Source organism: Daphnia pulicaria, chromosome 3 (genome assembly GCF_021234035.1).
Source record: "Daphnia pulicaria isolate SC F1-1A chromosome 3, SC_F0-13Bv2, whole genome shotgun sequence".
Classification (NCBI taxonomy): domain Eukaryota; kingdom Metazoa; phylum Arthropoda; class Branchiopoda; order Diplostraca; family Daphniidae; genus Daphnia; species Daphnia pulicaria.
The window spans coordinates 1,542,739-1,554,824 of NC_060915.1; the positions used below are offsets into that span (position 1 = coordinate 1,542,739).

At 37.1% G+C, this 12,086-nt stretch overlaps 25 pseudogenes; all 25 read left to right on the forward strand.

Annotated features, from left to right (window-relative positions):
• The first annotated feature begins 412 nt into the window (after positions 1–412).
• LOC124334597 lies at positions 413–531 on the forward strand (annotated as a pseudogene).
• Positions 532–946: 415 nt separating this feature from the next.
• LOC124335654 lies at positions 947–1,065 on the forward strand (annotated as a pseudogene).
• A 284-nt stretch (positions 1,066–1,349) lies between these two features.
• LOC124331886 lies at positions 1,350–1,468 on the forward strand (annotated as a pseudogene).
• A 414-nt stretch (positions 1,469–1,882) lies between these two features.
• On the forward strand, positions 1,883–2,001 carry LOC124331887 (annotated as a pseudogene).
• A 284-nt stretch (positions 2,002–2,285) lies between these two features.
• Positions 2,286–2,404, forward strand: LOC124335436 (annotated as a pseudogene).
• Positions 2,405–2,818: 414 nt separating this feature from the next.
• Positions 2,819–2,937, forward strand: LOC124331888 (annotated as a pseudogene).
• A 284-nt stretch (positions 2,938–3,221) lies between these two features.
• On the forward strand, positions 3,222–3,340 carry LOC124335437 (annotated as a pseudogene).
• A 414-nt stretch (positions 3,341–3,754) lies between these two features.
• On the forward strand, positions 3,755–3,873 carry LOC124330834 (annotated as a pseudogene).
• Positions 3,874–4,157: 284 nt separating this feature from the next.
• LOC124335058 lies at positions 4,158–4,276 on the forward strand (annotated as a pseudogene).
• A 414-nt stretch (positions 4,277–4,690) lies between these two features.
• On the forward strand, positions 4,691–4,809 carry LOC124335439 (annotated as a pseudogene).
• A 414-nt stretch (positions 4,810–5,223) lies between these two features.
• On the forward strand, positions 5,224–5,342 carry LOC124335017 (annotated as a pseudogene).
• A 414-nt stretch (positions 5,343–5,756) lies between these two features.
• LOC124335440 lies at positions 5,757–5,875 on the forward strand (annotated as a pseudogene).
• Positions 5,876–6,158: 283 nt separating this feature from the next.
• LOC124335656 lies at positions 6,159–6,277 on the forward strand (annotated as a pseudogene).
• Positions 6,278–6,561: 284 nt separating this feature from the next.
• Positions 6,562–6,680, forward strand: LOC124335059 (annotated as a pseudogene).
• A 283-nt stretch (positions 6,681–6,963) lies between these two features.
• Positions 6,964–7,082, forward strand: LOC124335657 (annotated as a pseudogene).
• Positions 7,083–7,366: 284 nt separating this feature from the next.
• On the forward strand, positions 7,367–7,485 carry LOC124335060 (annotated as a pseudogene).
• A 414-nt stretch (positions 7,486–7,899) lies between these two features.
• On the forward strand, positions 7,900–8,018 carry LOC124335441 (annotated as a pseudogene).
• A 283-nt stretch (positions 8,019–8,301) lies between these two features.
• LOC124335658 lies at positions 8,302–8,420 on the forward strand (annotated as a pseudogene).
• Positions 8,421–8,834: 414 nt separating this feature from the next.
• On the forward strand, positions 8,835–8,953 carry LOC124331889 (annotated as a pseudogene).
• A 284-nt stretch (positions 8,954–9,237) lies between these two features.
• On the forward strand, positions 9,238–9,356 carry LOC124335442 (annotated as a pseudogene).
• Positions 9,357–9,770: 414 nt separating this feature from the next.
• LOC124331890 lies at positions 9,771–9,889 on the forward strand (annotated as a pseudogene).
• A 284-nt stretch (positions 9,890–10,173) lies between these two features.
• On the forward strand, positions 10,174–10,292 carry LOC124335443 (annotated as a pseudogene).
• A 414-nt stretch (positions 10,293–10,706) lies between these two features.
• On the forward strand, positions 10,707–10,825 carry LOC124335062 (annotated as a pseudogene).
• A 414-nt stretch (positions 10,826–11,239) lies between these two features.
• On the forward strand, positions 11,240–11,358 carry LOC124335444 (annotated as a pseudogene).
• Positions 11,359–11,642: 284 nt separating this feature from the next.
• LOC124335064 lies at positions 11,643–11,761 on the forward strand (annotated as a pseudogene).
• Positions 11,762–12,086: the final 325 nt, after the last annotated feature.

The window sequence follows — 12,086 nt, forward strand, 5'->3', positions numbered from 1 at the left end:
GAACAGTTTGTTTTCAATAACAAACTTCCTGAAATTTTTTTTCAATCACAATGGTTACCAGTCCAAATTCGTAGATAAAAAATTTGAATGCCTTAGAGATAGGTTCAATTCATCTATAAGAATGATTCTGGATCAATTCCATTGAGAGTTTTTCAAAGTTTATCGCGTTTTTTAATCGCGATGGTTACCAGTCCAAATTCGTAGATCAAAAATATCAATGGCATAGAGATAGGTTCAATTCATCTATAGGAATGATTCTGGATAAATTTCATTGCGAGTTTTTCAAAGTTTATCGCGCTTTTTTATTCGCGATGGTTACGAGTCCAAATTCAATGAACAAACATTTCTATCACTTTGAAGTGATTTTCTATTCATCCATTGGGAATGGGAGGGTAATTTTTCATTTTTGAATGTCAACGGCCATATCACGTAGAACGCACCTGGTCTCGTCAGCTCCCAGAAGTTAAGTTACGTCGTGTCCCGTTAGTACTTGGAAGGGTGACCGCTTGGGAATACGGGATGTCGTTGGCGATGAACAGTTTGTTTTCAATAACAAACTTCTTGAAATTTATTTTCAATCACGATGGTTACCAGTCCAAATTCTTAGATAAAAAATTTCAATGGCATAGAGATAGGTTCAATTCATCTATTTGAATGATTCTGGATAAATTTCATTGCGAGTTTTTCAAAGTTTATCGCGCTTTTTTATTCGCGATGGTTACCAGTCCAAATTCGTAGATCAAAAATATCAATGGCATAGAGATAGGTTCAATTCATCTATAGGAATGATTCTGGATAAATTTCATTGCGAGTTTTTCAAAGTTTATCGCGCTTTTTTATTCGCGATGGTTACGAGTCCAAATTCAATGAACAAACATTTCTATCACTTTGAAGTGATTTTCTATTCATCCATTGGGACTGGGAGGGTCAATTTTCATTGTTGAATGTCAACGGCCATATCACGTAGAACGCACCTGGTCTTGTCAGCTCCCAGAAGTTAAGTTACGTCGAGTCCCGTTAGTACTTGAAAGGGTGACCGCTTGGGAATACGGGATGTCGTTGGCGATGAACAGTTTGTTTTCAATAACAAACTTCCTGAAATTTTTTTTCAATCACAATGGTTACCAGTCCAAATTCGTAGATAAAAAATTTGAATGCCTTAGAGATAGGTTCAATTCATCTATAAGAATGATTCTGGATCAATTCCATTGAGAGTTTTTCAAAGTTTATCGCGCTTTTTTATTCGCGATGGTTACGAGTCCAAATTCAATGAACAAACATTTCTATCACTTTGAAGTGATTTTCTATTCATCCATTGGGACTGGGAGGGTAAATTTTCATATTTGAATGTCAACGGCCATATCACGTAGAACGCACCTGGTCTCGTCAGCTCCCAGAAGTTAAGTTACGTCGAGTCCCGTTAGTACTTGGAAGGGTGACCGCTTGGGAATACGGGATGTCGTTGGCGATGAACAGTTTGTTTTCAATAACAAACTTCTTGAAATTTTTTTTCAATCACGATGGTTACCAGTCCAAATTCGTAGATAAAAAATTTCAATGCCTTAGAGATAGGTTCAATTCATCTATAAGAATGATTCTGGATCAATTCCATTGAGAGTTTTTCAAAGTTTATCGCGTTTTTTAATCGCGATGGTTACCAGTCCAAATTCGTAGATCAAAAATATCAATGGCATAGAGATAGGTTCAATTCATCTATAGGAATGATTCTGGATAAATTTCATTGCGAGTTTTTCAAAGTTTATCGCGCTTTTTTATTCGCGATGGTTACGAGTCCAAATTCAATGAACAAACATTTCTATCACTTTGAAGTGATTTTCTATTCATCCATTGGGAATGGGAGGGTAATTTTTCATTTTTGAATGTCAACGGCCATATCACGTAGAACGCACCTGGTCTCGTCAGCTCCCAGAAGTTAAGTTACGTCGAGTCCCGTTAGTACTTGGAAGGGTGACCGCTTGGGAATACGGGATGTCGTTGGCGATGAACAGTTTGTTTTCGATAACAAACTTCTTGAAATTTCTTTTCAATCACGATGGTTACCAGTCCAAATTCTTAGATAAAAAATTTCAATGGCATAGAGATAGGTTCAATTCATCTATTTGAATGATTCTGGATAAATTTCATTGCGAGTTTTTCAAAGTTTATCGCGCTTTTTTATTCGCGATGGTTACGAGTCCAAATTCAATGAACAAACATTTCTATCACTTTGAAGTGATTTTCTATTCATCCATTGGGACTGGGAGGGTAAATTTTCATTTTTGAATGTCAACGGCCATATCACGTAGAACGCACCTGGTCTCGTCAACTCCCAGAAGTTAAGTTACGTCGAGTCCCGTTAGTACTTGGAAGGGTGACCGCTTGGGAATACGGGATGTCGTTGGCGATGAACAGTTTGTTTTCAATAACAAACTTCTTGAAATTTTTTTTCAATCACGATGGTTACCAGTCCAAATTCGTAGATAAAAAATTTCAATGCCTTAGAGATAGGTTCAATTCATCTATAAGAATGATTCTGGATCAATTCCATTGAGAGTTTTTCAAAGTTTATCGCGTTTTTTAATCGCGATGGTTACCAGTCCAAATTCGTAGATCAAAAATATCAATGGCATAGAGATAGGTTCAATTCATCTATAGGAATGATTCTGGATAAATTTCATTGCGAGTTTTTCAAAGTTTATCGCGCTTTTTTATTCGCGATGGTTACGAGTCCAAATTCAATGAACAAACATTTCTATCACTTTGAAGTGATTTTCTATTCATCCATTGGGAATGGGAGGGTAATTTTTCATTTTTGAATGTCAACGGCCATATCACGTAGAACGCACCTGGTCTCGTCAGCTCCCAGAAGTTAAGTTACGTCGAGTCCCGTTAGTACTTGGAAGGGTGACCGCTTGGGAATACGGGATGTCGTTGGCGATGAACAGTTTGTTTTCGATAACAAACTTCTTGAAATTTCTTTTCAATCACGATGGTTACCAGTCCAAATTCTTAGATAAAAAATTTCAATGGCATAGAGATAGGTTCAATTCATCTATTTGAATGATTCTGGATAAATTTCATTGCGAGTTTTTCAAAGTTTATCGCGCTTTTTTATTCGCGATGGTTACGAGTCCAAATTCAATGAACAAACATTTCTATCACTTTGAAGTGATTTTCTATTCATCCATTGGGACTGGGAGGGTAAATTTTCATTTTTGAATGTCAACGGCCATATCACGTAGAACGCACCTGGTCTCGTCAACTCCCAGAAGTTAAGTTACGTCGAGTCCCGTTAGTACTTGGAAGGGTGACCGCTTGGGAATACGGGATGTCGTTGGCGATGAACAGTTTGTTTTCAATAACAAACTTCTTGAAATTTTTTTTCAATCACGATGGTTACCAGTCCAAATTCGTAGATAAAAAATTTCAATGCCTTAGAGATAGGTTCAATTCATCTATAAGAATGATTCTGGATCAATTCCATTGAGAGTTTTTCAAAGTTTATCGCGTTTTTTAATCGCGATGGTTACCAGTCCAAATTCGTAGATCAAAAATATCAATGGCATAGAGATAGGTTCAATTCATCTATAGGAATGATTCTGGATAAATTTCATTGCGAGTTTTTCAAAGTTTATCGCGCTTTTTTATTCGCGATGGTTACGAGTCCAAATTCAATGAACAAACATTTCTATCACTTTGAAGTGATTTTCTATTCATCCATTGGGAATGGGAGGGTAATTTTTCATTTTTGAATGTCAACGGCCATATCACGTAGAACGCACCTGGTCTCGTCAGCTCCCAGAAGTTAAGTTACGTAGAGTCCCGTTAGTACTTGGAAGGGTGACCGCTTGGGAATACGGGATGTCGTTGGCGATGAACAGTTTGTTTTCGATAACAAACTTCTTGAAATTTCTTTTCAATCACGATGGTTACCAGTCCAAATTCTTAGATAAAAAATTTCAATGGCATAGAGATAGGTTCAATTCATCTATTTGAATGATTCTGGATAAATTTCATTGCGAGTTTTTCAAAGTTTATCGCGCTTTTTTATTCGCGATGGTTACGAGTCCAAATTCAATGAACAAACATTTCTATCACTTTGAAGTGATTTTCTATTCATCCATTGGGACTGGGAGGGTAAATTTTCATTTTTGAATGTCAACGGCCATATCACGTAGAACGCACCTGGTCTCGTCAGCTCCCAGAAGTTAAGTTACGTCGAGTCCCGTTAGTACTTGGAAGGGTGACCGCTTGGGAATACAGGATGTCGTTGGCGATGAACAGTTTGTTTTCAATAACAAACTTCTTGAAATTTTTTTTCAATCCCGATGGTTACCAGTCCAAATTCGTAGATAAAAAATTTCAATGCCTTAGAGATAGGTTCAATTCATCTATAAGAATGATTCTGGATCAATTCCATTGAGAGTTTTTCAAAGTTTTTCGCGTTTTTTAATCGCGATGGTTACCAGTCCAAATTCGTAGATCAAAAATATCAATGGCATAGAGATAGGTTCAATTCATCTATTTGAATGATTCTGGATAAATTTCATTGCGAGTTTTTCAAAGTTTATCGCGCTTTTTTATTCGCGATGGTTACGAGTCCAAATTCAATGAACAAACATTTCTATCACTTTGAAGTGATTTTCTATTCATCCATTGGGACTGGGAGGGTAAATTTTCATTTTTGAATGTCAACGGCCATATCACGTAGAACGCACCTGGTCTCGTCAACTCCCAGAAGTTAAGTTACGTCGAGTCCCGTTAGTACTTGGAAGGGTGACCGCTTGGGAATACGGGATGTCGTTGGCGATGAACAGTTTGTTTTCAATAACAAACTTCTTGAAATTTTTTTTCAATCACGATGGTTACCAGTCCAAATTCGTAGATAAAAAATTTCAATGCCTTAGAGATAGGTTCAATTCATCTATAAGAATGATTCTGGATCAATTCCATTGAGAGTTTTTCAAAGTTTATCGCGTTTTTTAATCGCGATGGTTACCAGTCCAAATTCGTAGATCAAAAATATCAATGACATAGAGATAGGTTCAATTCATCTATTTGAATGATTCTGGATAAATTTCATTGCGAGTTTTTCAAAGTTTATCGCGCTTTTTTATTCGCGATGGTTACGAGTCCAAATTCAATGAACAAACATTTCTATCACTTTGAAGTGATTTTCTATTCATCCATTGGGACTGGGAGGGTCAATTTTCATTGTTGAATGTCAACGGCCATATCACGTAGAACGCACCTGGTCTTGTCAGCTCCCAGAAGTTAAGTTACGTCGAGTCCCGTTAGTACTTGGAAGGGTGACCGCTTGGGAATACGGGATGTCGTTGGCGATGAACAGTTTGTTTTCAATAACAAACTTCCTGAAATTTTTTTTCAATCACGATGGTTACCAGTCCAAATTCGTAGATAAAAAATTTCAATGCCTTAGAGATAGGTTCAATTCATCTATAAGAATGATTCTGGATCAATTCCATTGAGAGTTTTTCAAAGTTTATCGCGTTTTTTAATCGCGATGGTTACCAGTCCAAATTCGTAGATCAAAAATATCAATGGCATAGAGATAGGTTCAATTCATCTATTTGAATGATTCTGGATAAATTTCATTGCGAGTTTTTCAAAGTTTATCGCGCTTTTTTATTCGCGATGGTTACGAGTCCAAATTCAATGAACAAACATTTCTATCACTTTGAAGTGATTTTCTATTCATCCATTGGGACTGGGAGGGTAAATTTTCATTTTTGAATGTCAACGGCCATATCACGTAGAACGCACCTGGTCTCGTCAACTCCCAGAAGTTAAGTTACGTCGAGTCCCGTTAGTACTTGGAAGGGTGACCGCTTGGGAATACGGGATGTCGTTGGCGATGAACAGTTTGTTTTCAATAACAAACTTCTTGAAATTTTTTTTCAATCACGATGGTTACCAGTCCAAATTCGTAGATAAAAAATTTCAATGCCTTAGAGATAGGTTCAATTCATCTATAAGAATGATTCTGGATCAATTCCATTGAGAGTTTTTCAAAGTTTATCGCGTTTTTTAATCGCGATGGTTACGAGTCCAAATTCAATGAACAAACATTTCTATCACTTTGAAGTGATTTTCTATTCATCCATTGGGACTGGGAGGGTCAATTTTCATTGTTGAATGTCAACGGCCATATCACGTAGAACGCACCTGGTCTTGTCAGCTCCCAGAAGTTAAGTTACGTCGAGTCCCGTTAGTACTTGAAAGGGTGACCGCTTGGGAATACGGGATGTCGTTGGCGATGAACAGTTTGTTTTCGATAACAAACTTCTTGAAATTTCTTTTCAATCACGATGGTTACCAGTCCAAATTCTTAGATAAAAAATTTCAATGGCATAGAGATAGGTTCAATTCATCTATTTGAATGATTCTGGATAAATTTCATTGCGAGTTTTTCAAAGTTTATCGCGCTTTTTTATTCGCGATGGTTACGAGTCCAAATTCAATGAACAAACATTTCTATCACTTTGAAGTGATTTTCTATTCATCCATTGGGACTGGGAGGGTAAATTTTCATTTTTGAATGTCAACGGCCATATCACGTAGAACGCACCTGGTCTCGTCAGCTCCCAGAAGTTAAGTTACGTCGAGTCCCGTTAGTACTTGGAAGGGTGACCGCTTGGGAATACAGGATGTCGTTGGCGATGAACAGTTTGTTTTCAATAACAAACTTCTTGAAATTTTTTTTCAATCACGATGGTTACCAGTCCAAATTCGTAGATAAAAAATTTCAATGCCTTAGAGATAGGTTCAATTCATCTATAAGAATGATTCTGGATCAATTCCATTGAGAGTTTTTCAAAGTTTATCGCGTTTTTTAATCGCGATGGTTACGAGTCCAAATTCAATGAACAAACATTTCTATCACTTTGAAGTGATTTTCTATTCATCCATTGGGACTGGGAGGGTCAATTTTCATTGTTGAATGTCAACGGCCATATCACGTAGAACGCACCTGGTCTTGTCAGCTCCCAGAAGTTAAGTTACGTCGAGTCCCGTTAGTACTTGAAAGGGTGACCGCTTGGGAATACGGGATGTCGTTGGCGATGAACAGTTTGTTTTCGATAACAAACTTCTTGAAATTTCTTTTCAATCACGATGGTTACCAGTCCAAATTCTTAGATAAAAAATTTCAATGGCATAGAGATAGGTTCAATTCATCTATTTGAATGATTCTGGATAAATTTCATTGCGAGTTTTTCAAAGTTTATCGCGCTTTTTTATTCGCGATGGTTACGAGTCCAAATTCAATGAACAAACATTTCTATCACTTTGAAGTGATTTTCTATTCATCCATTGGGACTGGGAGGGTAAATTTTCATTTTTGAATGTCAACGGCCATATCACGTAGAACGCACCTGGTCTCGTCAGCTCCCAGAAGTTAAGTTACGTCGAGTCCCGTTAGTACTTGGAAGGGTGACCGCTTGGGAATACAGGATGTCGTTGGCGATGAACAGTTTGTTTTCAATAACAAACTTCTTGAAATTTTTTTTCAATCACGATGGTTACCAGTCCAAATTCGTAGATAAAAAATTTCAATGCCTTAGAGATAGGTTCAATTCATCTATAAGAATGATTCTGGATCAATTCCATTGAGAGTTTTTCAAAGTTTTTCGCGTTTTTTAATCGCGATGGTTACCAGTCCAAATTCGTAGATCAAAAATATCAATGGCATAGAGATAGGTTCAATTCATCTATTTGAATGATTCTGGATAAATTTCATTGCGAGTTTTTCAAAGTTTATCGCGCTTTTTTATTCGCGATGGTTACGAGTCCAAATTCAATGAACAAACATTTCTATCACTTTGAAGTGATTTTCTATTCATCCATTGGGACTGGGAGGGTAAATTTTCATTTTTGAATGTCAACGGCCATATCACGTAGAACGCACCTGGTCTCGTCAACTCCCAGAAGTTAAGTTACGTCGAGTCCCGTTAGTACTTGGAAGGGTGACCGCTTGGGAATACGGGATGTCGTTGGCGATGAACAGTTTGTTTTCAATAACAAACTTCTTGAAATTTTTTTTCAATCACGATGGTTACCAGTCCAAATTCGTAGATAAAAAATTTCAATGCCTTAGAGATAGGTTCAATTCATCTATAAGAATGATTCTGGATCAATTCCATTGAGAGTTTTTCAAAGTTTATCGCGTTTTTTAATCGCGATGGTTACGAGTCCAAATTCAATGAACAAACATTTCTATCACTTTGAAGTGATTTTCTATTCATCCATTGGGACTGGGAGGGTCAATTTTCATTGTTGAATGTCAACGGCCATATCACGTAGAACGCACCTGGTCTTGTCAGCTCCCAGAAGTTAAGTTACGTCGAGTCCCGTTAGTACTTGAAAGGGTGACCGCTTGGGAATACGGGATGTCGTTGGCGATGAACAGTTTGTTTTCAATAACAAACTTCCTGAAATTTTTTTTCAATCACGATGGTTACCAGTCCAAATTCGTAGATAAAAAATTTCAATGCCTTAGAGATAGGTTCAATTCATCTATAAGAATGATTCTGGATCAATTCCATTGAGAGTTTTTCAAAGTTTATCGCGTTTTTTAATCGCGATGGTTACCAGTCCAAATTCGTAGATCAAAAATATCAATGGCATAGAGATAGGTTCAATTCATCTATAGGAATGATTCTGGATAAATTTCATTGCGAGTTTTTCAAAGTTTATCGCGCTTTTTTATTCGCGATGGTTACGAGTCCAAATTCAATGAACAAACATTTCTATCACTTTGAAGTGATTTTCTATTCATCCATTGGGAATGGGAGGGTAATTTTTCATTTTTGAATGTCAACGGCCATATCACGTAGAACGCACCTGGTCTCGTCAGCTCCCAGAAGTTAAGTTACGTCGAGTCCCGTTAGTACTTGGAAGGGTGACCGCTTGGGAATACGGGATGTCGTTGGCGATGAACAGTTTGTTTTCGATAACAAACTTCTTGAAATTTCTTTTCAATCACGATGGTTACCAGTCCAAATTCTTAGATAAAAAATTTCAATGGCATAGAGATAGGTTCAATTCATCTATTTGAATGATTCTGGATAAATTTCATTGCGAGTTTTTCAAAGTTTATCGCGCTTTTTTATTCGCGATGGTTACGAGTCCAAATTCAATGAACAAACATTTCTATCACTTTGAAGTGATTTTCTATTCATCCATTGGGACTGGGAGGGTAAATTTTCATTTTTGAATGTCAACGGCCATATCACGTAGAACGCACCTGGTCTCGTCAACTCCCAGAAGTTAAGTTACGTCGAGTCCCGTTAGTACTTGGAAGGGTGACCGCTTGGGAATACGGGATGTCGTTGGCGATGAACAGTTTGTTTTCAATAACAAACTTCTTGAAATTTTTTTTCAATCACGATGGTTACCAGTCCAAATTCGTAGATAAAAAATTTCAATGCCTTAGAGATAGGTTCAATTCATCTATAAGAATGATTCTGGATCAATTCCATTGAGAGTTTTTCAAAGTTTATCGGGTTTTTTAATCGCGATGGTTACCAGTCCAAATTCGTAGATCAAAAATATCAATGGCATAGAGATAGGTTCAATTCATCTATAGGAATGATTCTGGATAAATTTCATTGCGAGTTTTTCAAAGTTTATCGCGCTTTTTTATTCGCGATGGTTACGAGTCCAAATTCAATGAACAAACATTTCTATCACTTTGAAGTGATTTTCTATTCATCCATTGGGAATGGGAGGGTAATTTTTCATTTTTGAATGTCAACGGCCATATCACGTAGAACGCACCTGGTCTCGTCAGCTCCCAGAAGTTAAGTTACGTCGAGTCCCGTTAGTACTTGGAAGGGTGACCGCTTGGGAATACGGGATGTCGTTGGCGATGAACAGTTTGTTTTCGATAACAAACTTCTTGAAATTTCTTTTCAATCACGATGGTTACCAGTCCAAATTCTTAGATAAAAAATTTCAATGGCATAGAGATAGGTTCAATTCATCTATTTGAATGATTCTGGATAAATTTCATTGCGAGTTTTTCAAAGTTTATCGCGCTTTTTTATTCGCGATGGTTACGAGTCCAAATTCAATGAACAAACATTTCTATCACTTTGAAGTGATTTTCTATTCATCCATTGGGACTGGGAGGGTAAATTTTCATTTTTGAATGTCAACGGCCATATCACGTAGAACGCACCTGGTCTCGTCAACTCCCAGAAGTTAAGTTACGTCGAGTCCCGTTAGTACTTGGAAGGGTGACCGCTTGGGAATACGGGATGTCGTTGGCGATGAACAGTTTGTTTTCAATAACAAACTTCTTGAAATTTTTTTTCAATCACGATGGTTACCAGTCCAAATTCGTAGATAAAAAATTTCAATGCCTTAGAGATAGGTTCAATTCATCTATAAGAATGATTCTGGATCAATTCCATTGAGAGTTTTTCAAAGTTTATCGCGTTTTTTAATCGCGATGGTTACCAGTCCAAATTCGTAGATCAAAAATATCAATGGCATAGAGATAGGTTCAATTCATCTATAGGAATGATTCTGGATAAATTTCATTGCGAGTTTTTCAAAGTTTATCGCGCTTTTTTATTCGCGATGGTTACGAGTCCAAATTCAATGAACAAACATTTCTATCACTTTGAAGTGATTTTCTATTCATCCATTGGGACTGGGAGGGTAAATTTTCATTTTTGAATGTCAACGGCCATATCACGTAGAACGCACCTGGTCTCGTCAGCTCCCAGAAGTTAAGTTACGTCGAGTCCCGTTAGTACTTGGAAGGGTGACCGCTTGGGAATACAGGATGTCGTTGGCGATGAACAGTTTGTTTTCAATAACAAACTTCTTGAAATTTTTTTTCAATCACGATGGTTACCAGTCCAAATTCGTAGATAAAAAATTTCAATGCCTTAGAGATAGGTTCAATTCATCTATAAGAATGATTCTGGATCAATTCCATTGAGAGTTTTTCAAAGTTTTTCGCGTTTTTTAATCGCGATGGTTACCAGTCCAAATTCGTAGATCAAAAATATCAATGGCATAGAGATAGGTTCAATTCATCTATTTGAATGATTCTGGATAAATTTCATTGCGAGTTTTTCAAAGTTTATCGCGCTTTTTTATTCGCGATGGTTACGAGTCCAAATTCAATGAACAAACATTTCTATCACTTTGAAGTGATTTTCTATTCATCCATTGGGACTGGGAGGGTAAATTTTCATTTTTGAATGTCAACGGCCATATCACGTAGAACGCACCTGGTCTCGTCAACTCCCAGAAGTTAAGTTACGTCGAGTCCCGTTAGTACTTGGAAGGGTGACCGCTTGGGAATACGGGATGTCGTTGGCGATGAACAGTTTGTTTTCAATAACAAACTTCTTGAAATTTTTTTTCAATCACGATGGTTACCAGTCCAAATTCGTAGATAAAAAATTTCAATGCCTTAGAGATAGGTTCAATTCATCTATAAGAATGATTCTGGATCAATTCCATTGAGAGTTTTTCAAAGTTTATCGCGCTTTTTTATTCGCGATGGTTACGAGTCCAAATTCAATGAACAAACATTTCTATCACTTTGAAGTGATTTTCTATTCATCCATTGGGACTGGGAGGGTAAATTTTCATTTTTGAATGTCAACGGCCATATCACGTAGAACGCACCTGGTCTCGTCAGCTCCCAGAAGTTAAGTTACGTCGAGTCCCGTTAGTACTTGGAAGGGTGACCGCTTGGGAATACAGGATGTCGTTGGCGATGAACAGTTTGTTTTCAATAACAAACTTCTTGAAATTTTTTTTCAATCACGATGGTTACCAGTCCAAATTCGTAGATAAAAAATTTCAATGCCTTAGAGATAGGTTCAATTCATCTATAAGAATGATTCTGGATCAATTCCATTGAGAGTTTTTCAAAGTTTTTCGCGTTTTTTAATCGCGATGGTTACCAGTCCAAATTCGTAGATCAAAAATATCAATGGCATAGAGATAGGTTCAATTCATCTATTTGAATGATTCTGGATAAATTTCATTGCGAGTTTTTCAAAGTTTATCGCGCTTTTTTATTCGCGATGGTTACGAGT